The sequence below is a fragment of the Pipra filicauda genome, unplaced genomic scaffold (genome assembly GCF_003945595.2).
Source record: "Pipra filicauda isolate LSUMZ 115617 unplaced genomic scaffold, ASM394559v2 scaffold80_size11013439_pilon, whole genome shotgun sequence".
NCBI lineage: Eukaryota > Metazoa > Chordata > Aves > Passeriformes > Pipridae > Pipra > Pipra filicauda.
In genome coordinates this window covers 1537849-1550492 of record NW_024104987.1, presented here as the reverse complement: position 1 = coordinate 1550492, position 12644 = coordinate 1537849, and positions in this window count along the sequence as shown.

Below are 12644 nucleotides of genomic sequence, written 5' to 3'. Positions count from 1 at the left end.
CAAAGATTCCCCTTTTCAAGTGTTTTCTTCCTGGTAAACAAAGTTCTCTCCATTGGGCTGTGAATTTTAGGACACGGTTGCTTAGTAATGCCAGGCTGAAAACCAGGAGGTTTGTCCTGCCCCTGTGCCCTCCCCAGTCCACAGAGGACGGCACAGGGTTTATTACAGAAATTAAAATGCTGTTGGAATCTCGAGGCAGGTCAGAGCTGATTTGCACCACAAGTGCTCCTGCCCAGAGCAGAGTTTTCTCCTGATACTTTGGATGTGTGCAGGGAATATGCTCTTCCCATCCCTCCCCAGGAGCCCACTCTGCCCATCTCCCCTTGCTTTTAGGGATGCTCCTGAAAGCTCGTGATGCTGAGCACCCAAAACTCAAAATCCACATCCCTCACCAAGGCAGGGGCTGCCCCAGGGTACCTCCCAGACCCGGCCCATGGGTCTGCTCCCCCTCATGCCTGTGCCACCTCCCTGCCCATGCAGGAGCGATTCCTGCATGAAATCCCTCGGCTCTCTCCGCCCTCCCTGCCTGTATTTCCATGACTTTGCTTTCCCAAGGGTCGGTTGCACCATCTCAACACCCTCCACACCCACACTGGCACCCAGCAGTTACCCTTCCCCTCAAAGCCACGTGCTCCAAACCGTGCCAGCCGTGAAACAACAACACAGCTCAACTCTTCCCCTTCCCATGGAGCAGCTCCTCCTCCGAGCATCCTCCACATGGCAGCAGGGGGGACGAGCTGGGGCACCAGGCAGGGTGGGAGATGAGGGAAGCCCTCAGGATGGATGTGCTGGAGCCATCCCCGTGTCCCTGAGCGTCCTCCAAGGAAGCCCCATGGGCGAGAAGGTCACCGAGGGCACTGTGGCAGCAACGCCGGTTTGCACAAGCCTTGCTGGTACAACCAGCGAGAGAAACACTCCCTCTGCCTGCCCTGGTGCAGCCTCAGGATGGGTTCAGCAGCACTCAGAAGGACACGGGGATGCTCCTGGCCCGGGCACCACGAGTGAGGCCCCTCCGTGCCGTGGGCTCCCGGCAGTGCCCACAGGGAGAGGACACAGGCACCACGGCCCCAGCGGCTCCTGGCAGCCTGTGTGGAGCCAACAATAACCCTCAGCTCGGCCTCAAACGGGTCAGGAGCCTTTCAGTCCAGGCTCTGGCACAGCCTCTGCTTCCAAAGCTCAGATCCCACTGACTTCAATAGGATTGGGCGCCTGAGCACAGTTGGCCCCAACTTCAGAGCCCCTCCGAGACGCCCCGGCGGAGCCGCTCCTGGACATCCCACATCTCCTTCACTCACACCCCAGCCCTGGAAGCAGCATCCCAGGCACCCACTGCCCACTCTCCTGAGCCCCCACGGCGCTGCCTCTTGGCAGGGACTATCCTTGCCTTGGCAAATGGATGGGAAGTTGCTCAGCCCCGTCCCCCTCCCTCTCCGGGAGCTCAGAGGAGCCTCTTGGTGAAGGGTTTGTTCCAGCTCTGACTGGCCATGTCAGTCACACTCAGCCATTATATAATAAATGAGAAATGCCTTCGCCTGGGTGGTAGAGAGGGCACTGCCAACAGCCAGGGCTCAGGGGGAGCAAAGCTCCCCCTCAGCTTCAGGGCAAGACCACACCAGCAGCAAAGGTACATTTGCTCCCCTGTTTATTAGTTACCAGGTGGCTGCCTTGTAGCAGACAAGATTTTAGGAGATCAAAGCAGGTTTTCACTTATTTCAACCCCTTAAAGCTCCATTTAAACTTTGGACTGTGTGTGACTTTGCCTACAGTGAGGAGACATCTCCCACTCCAAAGCCAGCTGGGACTCAGCTTCTCTGCAAAGGTGTTCAAAGCATCCTCTGAACTGACCTCCCTCCCTCCCTGGGTCCCACCGTGGGCAGTGGAGCAGGAACAGGAGCTGCAACACATGGCAGAGGTCTGAGCTCACCAGGGAATTTGCATTTTATCAGCACTCCAACTCCACAAGCTGCACTGGCTGGAAAACAGCCGAGGAAACAACCAAGTTTTGCTTTGCAAAGAGACCAGCGGATGCACAGAAAGCTGCCATTAAATTGCCTTGAAATTCTGGGAGGTGGGTGCGGTTTTTTTCCATAGAAAAAGGACAAAGTAACTCTAATTCTTGCAAAACTCAGCTTCTCAAAACGATTTCTAAACTCAGATTTGAGTACAAGAGATAATAAGAGGGCAAGCCTTCTTTTAGATTATATTTGGAAAAACCTTTCTCTCCTGAGAAAATGAGGATTAAAGGTGCTTCCACAGCAGACCCTGCAAGTGGCAGCAGGATGGGGACTCCCACCCCTCTCTCCACGTGTAAAACCTCTCTCCTGCTCTGAGAAATGAGCAGCAATTGCAATCAGGAGATGGGAAGAGCCAGGCCAGGCACAGGGAGGTGCCTCTGGTTAAGCAGGGGCAGCTCTTTTTGGAGCACACCAAGGTGCCCCAAATGGGCAAACTGGGCTTCAGTGCCAGGGAGCCACAGGAGCCACAGCAGCAACACGTTTCACCCCTTCACTCACACACAGCCCCTCTTTGGCCCACGGGGGTTCCTACAACCATCCTCTCCTGCTCCAGAAACGAGGAACGACCCCTGACAACCAACTGCAGAGCCCCAGACGTGGGAGGAAGAAGATAAAGCCCCAATTGTCCATCCTGCCCCAGGCTGCAGCTCCACTGGGGCACCTGCAGCATCCTCCAACCACCAGCACCCACAGGCCGACTGTTTTCTGGCTGTTTTCCCAATTTCTCCACAGCAAACCAGGCCAGTCGGAAAGAAAAGGAGCAAAAAACAGAGGAGGGGAGGGGAGGGGAGGGGGGAATTAACTCTTTGCAATCGAGTTGTCCATCTTCATGAGATTTTAATCCTGCCACGGCAAGGTCAGAGTTGAAGCCCGGGGTAAAGGGCTTTGTTTTGTCCTTGGGAATAGCGTGCGACCGGCAGTGGGAGCGGGACGGGGCCCGTGGGCTGGCGGAGGGCGGGACCGCAGCCCCCGCTCCCGGCAGCCCAGCTGCCTCCAGCTCCCCGCTCCCACGGACATTCCCAGCCACCTCACCCTTGAAACTGCTGCTCTGCTCTTTCTTTTTTTTCCGCTAAAATGTTTCTTTTGTAATGTTTCAAAAAGTTTGTTTTTAACTTTCTCCTTCCAGCGAGACCGCAGCCAGCTCTTTAATGAGTGTTGTTTCGAGGCTGGTGAAAGATTAAGTGTTGCTAAATGGGATGAACGCAGTTGTTTGACTCCCTAAGGACACCGAGCATGGGAAAGGCTCCCACCGACCCGAGCAGAGGCTGCTCAAGGTGTTGGCTGAGAGGTTTCATCAGACGGAGCATCCCCCACCCCGCGTCAACACAACCCGCCTCAATTAAAACAAACCCTTAATTGTCGCGATTCATCGCAGACAAGCGATCCCACCCTGTGTCAGAGGCAAAGTCCGCGCGGATCCCACGCTCCCCGGTCGCGCGCGGCCGTGGGCGGGGGAGCGCGCATCCCGTTTCCATGGCAACGCCGCATCCCGGCGGGACCGCGCCGGGAAAGGATGGGCGGGGTGACGTCATCGGCGGGGCGGCCAATGGGCGGCCGCGCAGGTGATGTCATGGGCTCGCCCCCGGCCCCACGGACCCGGCCGGGAGCGACCCCCGGGGCCACCGGCGCGGGGGCACCATCGGGGGTGTCCCATCCCTGCACCCCCCGGGGGGCGAACCCACCCCATCCCGCAGCTCTGACTGCATCCCATCCTGACTGCAGCCAAGGGGCTGCAGCACCTGGAGATCTGGGGAGGTACAGCCAAATTTGTATTTTTCCTGTGGGCTGGAGGCTGCGAGCCCCCCTGGGCAGCCCGGGCTGAGCCCAGGCTGGACCCTGGCACAGGGCGATGCTCTTGGGCACCGCAGCTGCCACTTCGTGAAAGCAGGGAACAGGAGAGGCCCCGTGACACGGGGAGGGCAGCCAGGGGAGCTGCGGGCAGGGGCTGCCCCGGGGCTGTGCAGCTCAGGCATCACTGGCCAAGTCACTGCTGAAACAGGAGATAAACGGGGGAAAGGAGCAGGGGGAGCAGAGACATTTCCAGGCAACACTGGGAGCACAGTGAGGAGCAGATCAGCACCAAGGCAGTGTCAGGAGGGCTCTGGACCGTGCAGCTCAGTCACCTCTGAGCACTGTCCCCTCTCTGGTCCCCCCTGGCAGGGGAACAGTGTGACTCAACGGGTGACTCACCCACCTCGAACCCGGCCAGTGATGAAGCACTTTGTTCAATCAAGATTTAGATTAAACCAAGCTCCTAAAAGCTGATATAGGGAGAGGCACCATCCCCTGCTCCAGGCTCTGGATCCCCTCCCACCCCCTCAGCCAGGACCGTCCCCCGCAGCCCCTGGTGGCCCCAGCCCAGTGCAGGCAGCACTCGGTGCGTCTCAGTCAGGGCTCACCTGCTCAAACACTCCCACGTCACTCCCCCCAGACGCTGTTGCCAAAACTGTGTCTCAGCCACTCCCAGGAGACAGGAGGAAAACCTGGCCGGGCACAGGGGACAGGTGCGGGGGGGCCAAGCCCCGCTCAGCCCCTTCAACCCCCCTCTTCACCTGCCCAGGGGGACAGAAAGGTGGCATTGGAGCCACCTCCCCCCGGCATTCCAATGAAGGCAGGTGGGCACGGCCAGGAAGGTGCTCAGAGGAGACACTGAGGGGAGGGAGATACCCAGAGCCAAACCCAGAGTCACCTCACACAAAGCCCCACTAATCAGTGCATCAGCAGCACAGGAATTTTATCACCTGGAGACAGTTCCAGGCAGGTTTCTCCTTGTCAGTCCCACTGTTTATCAAACAGCCCGGCCTGGCCAGCAGAGCACAGGCAAGTCCTCTCCCCCTCCAGCTGATGGAGGGAGGGTTGGGTGACCAGTTTGGGCTGTCCTGGCTGTGAGGTGCCAGCAGCACCCCGAGGGTTCACCCCTGGAGCCAAAGCTGCTCCCTCAGCCCCTCCTGCCAGGAGAGCATTAATGCATTTTCCCAAACTCTACAACTTCCAGTCTGGTGGCAACCACGGATCAATGAGCACCAGGTGCCCAACATCTCCCAGTTTGGGCACTTGTTTTTGGCAGCAACCAGAGAGGGGAAAACCCATTCAGAACCAAGAGTTTTGGGAGTCAGGCAGCCAATGCCCCAAGCTGCACAGTCCTCAGCATCTCTTTTGCAGCAGCACAGGTCAGGTCATGTCCTGCTTCCAACACCACCCTGGGCTCCCCCATCAGCCAAGACACAAGTCACTGTCACTGCAGCTTGGTGCTTAACATTCCAGAGCCTTGGGAAACACCAGGAGGTGCCTGGCAATCAATCATCCCTGCTCACCATCAGCTGACAGAGCCACCCTGGGTACTCCCAAGCTATCCAGCCACATTGTCCACACAGCAGGCAGGACAAGCTCAAGGGAATCTACAGAGCTTCCCCAAACAGACAATTGTCAGCACGGGAATCGAGCCATTCGCTCTCTCTGCTCCAAGGCTGGAGCCAGACCCTCCACTTCTGCTCCATCCTGCACAGAGTGGCTCCTCTCTGTGCTTGATCAACAAAAACCATTCTCAAAACAGTTTGTTCTAAAAACAAAGCCTTCCCTGCCATCCCCCAGAGCTGCAGAGCACAGAGCCCCAGCAGCAGGACTCCCTCCAGCTCAAACAAGTCGAGAGCCTGCCAGCTCAGGGTGCCAACCACCAGCAGATCCTCCCCTTGGCTCTCGCCCTCTCCTGTCATTCAGAAAAGGCCTGGGAGGAAGAGGATTTGTTAGCTCCAGTCGGCCCGTTCCTGTCCAACAGGTTCTCTGCCCTGTCCCACGTTGTTACTGTTCCCCTGCAGCCCCCCCGGGCACATCGGGGCACGTCCGGAAACGATTACCATCAGCTACAATAACGTTCGAGCAGCTCCAGAGCTCAGCCCGTGCAGCAAAACACCCCGGCCCTTCATTTTATGAATGAGTAAACCCTTATGCTTTCTATAAATGTCAAGATAAATTACCTGTGGGCATTCCCCTCTCGGCACAACCAACCACCTCGGCCGCAGCCCTTTAATGGAGACATCAACCCCAACCACCGAGTTACCTGCTCTCCCTGCCCGGGGGGGGGATAGCAGAGGGCCAAAAGTTTAACTTTGCCCACCTCACCTGCAACCCTCCTGGAGGCAAAAAGCCTTTGTGGCCACTCAGGGCTGATTTGGGGTCACGGGACCAGCATCCAGGGGGTCCAGCTTTAGCAGGGCCCCTGGGGAGGAAGGAGGGCAAAGAGAGTCCTCCAGGGAGGGCAACCTGTGACTTCATCACTCCATGGCTTTGCAGCCAAGTGGAGAACTCTTGGGGAGGCTCCAGGGGCACAATCACTGTGACCAGGAGCAAGGCCACAGGAGGGGCTCAGCAGACCCTGCCCAGCCTCTGAGTCCCCCAGGATGCTGACCACTGGTCTGGGGAATCAGGTTTTAGCTTTGGGAAAACCCTGGGAGCTGTCACCTCCTCTCCCACTGCAGAAACCAGGCTGCTCGGTGCCCCAGGAGAAGCCACCACATTCCAGCAAAGAGACTCTGATCCCAGGGGGACAGGCTGCCCTCCCAACAGCCCCAGACAGCTGGAGGTGCCACATCCCCCCCTGATGGGTCAGTCCCACTGCTGCCTCCCTTCCCCTCCCCTTGGAGCTCAGCTCTGTTTTCCAAAACACATCTGGAAGAGAAGCAGGTCCTTTCCCAAACATGATTCACCTTCTTTCAGCATCGATCAGGTGTGTCTAAAAATAGACCCAGATCCTGATCTCAGACACAGATCATGAGCTCAGACACAGGTGTTGGCCTTCCTGGCACAGCAAAAGAACAGGGAAATAACCCAATGTTGTGCTCAATAACTCGAGCCCATATTTTTGGCTTAGGAGTCGGGTATGGAATGACAGCCAGGGACACACCAGTGCCCTCTGCCTGGGGGTTGCCTTCAGGGAAGAACAGGATAGCACCAGATAGCCAACAGGACAGCACCAAGCTGGCCAAGGCCATCTCAAAGCCCTGCATCTCTCAGAGACGGGGCAGACAAAGAACAAGGGCACATTTCTGAGGTCTCAGTGTGCCAGGTCCCCAAAAGCCCCCAGGTGCCATGGCCTGAGTGCCCATCACACCCACACAGCTCCCAGGCTCAGAGCACATCCTTCCAGCCCAGGTACCCAGGGTTTGAGGTTACAGAGCTGCCACCACATCTCCAAATGGATCCTCACAGACACAACCCCTGGGAAAAAAAAACCTCCAAACCAACAAAACCCCCCCCAGCTCCAGGGGCTTCCTTCAGGCCCCGACTCGTCCGGCAGGATTGCTTTGGTACTGCAGCTTATCCAAACATCTTCATCTCCTTCATAAACCCAATCCCTCCTTATCAGCCATCAGGAGGAAATGCAGGAGCTTTAGGAGTGAAGTGTGGGGAAGAGCCCAGCTTTGATTAACCCTCTTACTCCCCAGAGGTCACTCCCAGTTCAATCCTTGTGGATTCACATGTTCTCAATCACGTACTTGGAAGCCAGGCTGGAGGTGAGAGTTTTCTTTGCGTTAAGGAGGGAGCAGGAGTGGGGAGGGGGGGGCCTGCAAATATTAATTTCAGGACTGCCAGTTCCCATGACTAATAGAAGGTTGTTGAAAACCAGCAGCTCTCCTTAAAGCCTCAGCTCCTGGAGCCATGGGAATAAACTCGAACCCCCAACTTTAGGATTTGGTTTTAAAAGAAAAATGACACTTCTGCAGCCACAGGCTGCCAGGATGATTATTTTTCATGATTATTGGAACACGCCCCCAGAGGGCTGACATTTAATGATAAATCAAAAACTCCACAAAATCACTTTTTAAAAGTAAATGCATCATTTTTATATGCCCGTTGTATATATCCCAAAGCACATGGAGTGGGAGAACTGTGGGGGGGAGCTGGGTTTGCTCCTGCACCCACCAAGCACAAGCAGCAACAGTATTTGCACAGGGCTCCTTTCCAGTAAGCCTTTGGAGGTTTTGATTTCCTCCATCAGAGCTAATTCACTCCCTGGTGCTCAGCAAACCTCCCTGGGATTTGTGTCACTCACCAGGTGAGGCTTCCAAGTGCCAACCTCAGTTCATAACCCAGGGAGCGATTTGTGTTTTGGCAGATCCCAACATGGAGCAACACACAGACACCCACTGAAGAGACCCAGGCAGGGAGAAAGGCTCTCCCAAAGGGGAAAAAAATCCTAATTTTGGACCAGCCTCCCTCTGTCACAGCCCCAGGGCACGAGGTGCAGCAAACAGTCCGTGTTTAACCAGGCATTAGCAGGTGGCAGCACCGGCGTGTGGAGGGCAGGGAGGCTCCTTTCCCACACCCAGACATCCTGGCAGGACCCAGCTCCACAAGCAGCCTTCCAGGATGCGGCCAGGGAGACAACCCAAGGTCAAACAGGAGCCTGGGGCAGTGGAAATGTGTTTTCTTTGCCCCAGCACTGAACCACAGGACCTCCCTCAGCAGCAGCTGCTGGAATTCACACGTCCCCAGCTTCAGCTGTGGGCAAATCTCTCTGCTGCAGATCTGGGGCTTTGAGGGGACTGGTGGGACCCTTCCCACAGTGCATTGCATGGTCCACCACTGATCCAGGATGTGGAGATGAATCACTTTTTCACTCCCCAAAATCCCCACCCACCATCCTCCTCCCGGTCATTTACAGCTCCTTGCCCTGCCACAGCTATAGGGGGGCAGGGGCACCACAGCAGAGTTTGCCCTCTGAATTACTGAGGTGCTTCTCTCTTTCCCAGAAAGAGCTGGTCTCCCAATCCCACCACCCTCAGCACTTGGAAGTTCACTTTTCCACACTGACACAGGGGAGGAAGAAGCAGGCTTTCCCCAAAAGCACCCCAGTCAACCCAAGATAGCAAAGAGACTGACATTCCCCTTCAAAAACAGAGTGGGAAGTGCTGGGAGCACGACTACACAAGGTCCTGCCTGGCCCAGCTCCCTGCAGCACACAGAGCCCTGCAGCCAGGGATGGAGCTGCTGGCACAGGGATCAGGATGGGAGGAAGCAGGAGAAGGGAGCCCATAGCGACAGCCATGAAAAGAACACAGACCAATCCAGTTTAGAGCTTCCAACATGGATCTGTGTCTCAGGCATAGAAGGAAAAGGCTCCTTTGAGCATTTGCTCTTGCAATTTCTCATTTTTCAGATGTTCCACCAGAATGCCACCAAGGCCAAAGCCCCACTGTCAGAATCTCTGGACTGAAGGAGGCAACAAACAACAGTCAAAAAGTCAATGCAGGATGTCCCAAAATGCAAACACACTCCAGTTCAACCCAAGAACCTGCTGGGATGAAGCCTCAAAAAGCAGCTGTGAAGGGAGGAGGAAGGACCCCAATTTCTGATTATCCAAGGGCACTTTCCTTGGGCACATCCACTCTACAGCAAGGCCTGAGCACGGAGAAGCTGAGCCCTCTCTGCCAGGGCTGGCCAGGCTTGTTGGTAACCCCAGTGCTGGTGGAAACAGCTGGGGGAACAGGGAAGCAGCAGGATGCAGGTGAATCCAGCCAGCTCATCCCTACAACAGCTCCCTGAGGGGCCACGGGAAGAGTTCCTTGGGGAACAGGGAGCAAACACATCACCTGAGGCACCTCAAACTGCACAGGACAGCTCAGAGAACAGCAGAGTAGGGCTGGATGAGGTGGCCAGATAGGCCTTTTCCCAGATTTAATCTTTTTAATTCCTTGTCATTCCCACAATAATGCTGTGTTTTTAATTAAGTAAACCACAATATCACTTCAAGGAGACCCAGGAACAAAGGGCTGGCTCGCTCTCAGCAGGGCTGACGTGTGTTTCCAGATCCCAGCTGGATGGTGATGCTGGAGACAAGTCACTGGGAACCTGGCAGGTAGATTTTCCAAGGGGGCTTTTCCTTATTTCCCATCTGAGAACTCCTCCAGATCAGCCTTGGGAAACTGAGATCAACCCATTCAATGAGGGCCACCAGCATCACCTCTCTCCAAGAGACATTCCCAGGAACAGAGGACAACACACACAAGATAGAAAGGCCACTGGAAGGCTCTGACCCACCACATCCCTAAATCCATGAGATGGACACCAAACCACCCCCAGCCTGGCCAGTCACACCCCACTTGTCTTTCCCAAAGAGTCAGCCACCCTTCACACTCCTCGTCCCAAACCCCTATCAGAGGGGCATCAAAATCCCTGTTATTCTTTAAAAAGGAGGGGAAAAAAGGCTCGGAAACATTTCTTCATTCTTCAGGAATGATTAATTATCTGCCTGGGCAGGTGTAAAATACCTCACTAGTGCTGGAGCCTGGGCTGAGTTATTGGGTGAGAGCTCTCTGAAAGCTCCCCCTGCTCTGGGTTCCCCAGCAAGGGCTGGGAGCTGAAATGAAACCTGAAAGGTAAGAGGCACAACACCCCCTTTGTGGGGAAAAGGACTGGGGGACTCACACTGTGACCAGGGGCCACATTCTTAAAAGCAGTCCTTAATAATCCACAATTAAAGCCCGTGGTGGCTGTGTCAGCAGAAACTCCTTGCTTGGAGCTGGGCGAGGTCCCACAGACACCTCCCCAGCAGGGAGCAGCTTTCCAGGCACAACCTGCACCCCAGGGATGCTCCAGCACCAGCTGCTGTCCCACCCAGAGGGGAGGATGTGTCCCACCTCCTGGCATCCAAGGGGAGGGGGGGGATAAGGTGCTACCCCTGAGGGGGATGTTAAAATGAGCGTTTTTAAAGCAGAAACACAAAGCCTTGGTGGTCTGGGAAGTCAGGCCCGTGCTGAGTCCTGGCACTCACCCCACCAACAGCACTTTCCCAAAAAGATGTGGCTCAACTCAAAAAGAGGACGAAAAAGCTGATCCCTCACTCTTTCTTCACCAAAGGTCACTGTCCAGGCCCCTCACCCCAGCACTGCTCCAACCACCCCTGCAGGACTCGCACAAGTCAGAGGGTATCTCATTTTTTCCTCCTGCAGAAAGGCTCCCAGACCTCCCAACTGCACAGAAAACAAAGCAGCTCCAATTTAAGCCTAAAACCCAGAAGCTAAACAAAAAGAACCTCAAAACACATTATTGGGTCGTTTTGGGTGGTTTTTTCTTTACAACCCTGTGGTTTGGAGCTCCTGGTCTGGGATTTGCACATCCCTGAGCCTGGCAGAGCTCCCCTGGTTGTGTGGGGAGACCCCTCAGGCCCCAGCTCCAGGGCTGCCCACAAATCCCTCTCAGTTGTACACTCCAGCCTGTCCCCAGAGGTGACAACCCAGCGTGGGAAGTCACGGCAGCACATGGAAAGCACAGAGGGAAGAGCTCAGAGCAAAGGCACGTGCTGTGGAGGAACTGGGATGCAGGAGGGGGATGTGTCAGGAGAGGAGGAGGAAAGAGGCTTCTCCATTAGGATCCATATGAGGGACAGGAGATCACAGAATCATGGAATGGTTTGGGTGGGAATGGATCTTAAAGATCATCCCCTTCCACCCCCCTGCCATGGGCAGGAGCACCTTCCACTAGCCCAGGGTGCTCCAAACCCTGTCCAAGCCAGCCTTGGACGCTCCCAGGGATGGGGCATCACCACTTCCAACCAAACCACCTCTTTGCCTGGATCCCGGAACAGCACATGGTGGGAAGCAGAGCACTCCCAAGGGCTGAGGACCCCATCCCTGTCCCCCACCCGGGTCCCCCCCACCGGGTGGGCAGGGGGGTGCCCCCAGGCCGGCGCTGCCCGTGCCTGGCGCTGCCCTAAGCCCGTCATGTGCGGCGGGCGCTCGTGCCAGGGCAGCCACTGCACCTCCTCCCCCCTCCAAATCAGATTAAACCTCCCCCCGGAGCCGCTGAGGCCATGCAGGTTGTGTCACTGTAATTAAATCAGATTTACTCCCCCCCCCCCCCCCCTTCGCCCTCTCCCCTTTCCCAAAAGGAATTCCAGTGACTGCGCAAGGCAGGGCAGGGGGCAGGGCTGTTCTCCTCGCACCAGCCCCGCTGAAAGGAGGGAAATCAGGAAACGCAGGGCTTAATTCTCTACTGCTCATAATCCTCCACAGGAGCCAACCCCCCCCCAGCCGGGTCCAGGACTCGTGGCGCCGCTCACCCACCAACGCTGGCACTGGGGCATTGCCAGGCTGGGGGTTCACCCTGGACCTGATGCCAGCAGAGCCCAGAGCATCACTGGGGTTTCTCTGGGGTGCAGGGTGACAGTGAAGGAGGGTCAAGGCCAAAGGGGGGTGCTCCTGGTTCCCACAGCCCGTCCCCTCCCTCCTGCCGCTGCCGGCAGCGCTCCTGGAGCTCCCGGCGCTCTTGGAGCCCTCGTGGCCAATTCACACCCAGCTCAAATTGCTCAAGACCAAAGGCAATTACAGGTTTGGGTTTGTTGTTTTCTGATGGCGGGTTAGATGGAGCACGTTCCAGAAACCACCAGCGCTGCTTTTCCAAAGCAAACCTCGGGACAGGGCAGGAGAGCTGGAGCGGCGGATCCACGAGGACACACAGGCTCCTGTGCCAGGAGCCATTTCCCAAGTGCAGCCCAGAACACCCCGGGTGTGGAGGGACCTGACTGTGGTGCTTTTGTGGGAACAGAGGCCCTGAGCCAGCCTTGCTGCTGGCACCACCAAATGACCACAAGGATAGTGGGATTCTTTCTTTCCCGGGATGAAAAACACAAAG